Genomic DNA, 785 nt, shown 5'->3' with positions numbered 1-785 from the left:
TCTATTGTGAATGTGAAAAATTTGTGCAAATGAATCACATTTGGCCATATGGCAAATTCTAGGTAAACATCTGTTGTTACATTTTTTTAAAATGAAAACTGAGTTTGGGGAAGCCACACACTTTAGACTATAAAGAATGAAATTTGTGATATTAAGAAAAAAACACCATATGTCCTCCCATTCCAAAGCCCCTCCACCTCCCCGACCGTGAGTGCCTGCACCCCGGACGCCAGGCACCATGCCCCCCCTCCCCCATCTGAGTGCCAACCCTCCCCCTTCCCTCTGCCCCCATCTCCCAAAGTGTGGCTCCAGGGCGGAGCCCCAAGAGGGGGCGTGGGAGGGGGGCTCTCACCGCCTCCCGCAAGCAGAGCCTCCTCAGCTCCTCCAGGCAGGCCTCCAGGCGCTGCTCCAGGGCCCGCTGCTGCCTGCGCACGGCGTGCGTCAGCTCCTTCACCTCCTTCAGCTCCTTCAGCGGGGACACCGGGCTGTCGGGTCCTGCGGGCGGGGGGCACGCGCTCAGGGGGGCCGGTCAGATCATCCTGACCGCCCGTGGGGAACCAGGACACGCACACAGGTGTACACGCGTGTGCTCAGGTGTACAGACATGCACACACGTGCACAGGGGTGCACACACGTGCACACATGTACAAGCCTCCTCTCTCTCTCTAGGCCCACAGGACAAGTCCAGGGTGGATTTTCCAACCGGGTGGCCACTGGCACCAGCGTTGAAGGGGCCGGTTCCAGGCAGCATCCGACTCCAGACCAAGCCCCTCCAGCCAGAAAAA

The 785-nt window shown here is 58.9% G+C and overlaps 1 long non-coding RNA gene across 1 annotated transcript in view; it reads right to left on the bottom strand.

Annotated features, from left to right (window-relative positions):
- The window catches only part of LOC102755402, a 1,712-nt gene extending 1,178 nt beyond the window's left edge, over nucleotides 1-534 (bottom strand). The window contains exon 1 of the long non-coding RNA XR_436017.2: nucleotides 353-534. This is a non-coding gene — a long non-coding RNA (uncharacterized LOC102755402). The remainder of the gene's footprint in view (nucleotides 1-352) is intronic.
- Between the last annotated feature and the right edge of the window lie 251 nt (nucleotides 535-785).

Source organism: Myotis davidii, unplaced genomic scaffold, assembly GCF_000327345.1.
Source record: "Myotis davidii unplaced genomic scaffold, ASM32734v1 scaffold685, whole genome shotgun sequence".
Lineage (NCBI taxonomy): Eukaryota > Metazoa > Chordata > Mammalia > Chiroptera > Vespertilionidae > Myotis > Myotis davidii.
This window is presented reverse-complemented; position numbering and strand designations above follow the sequence as displayed.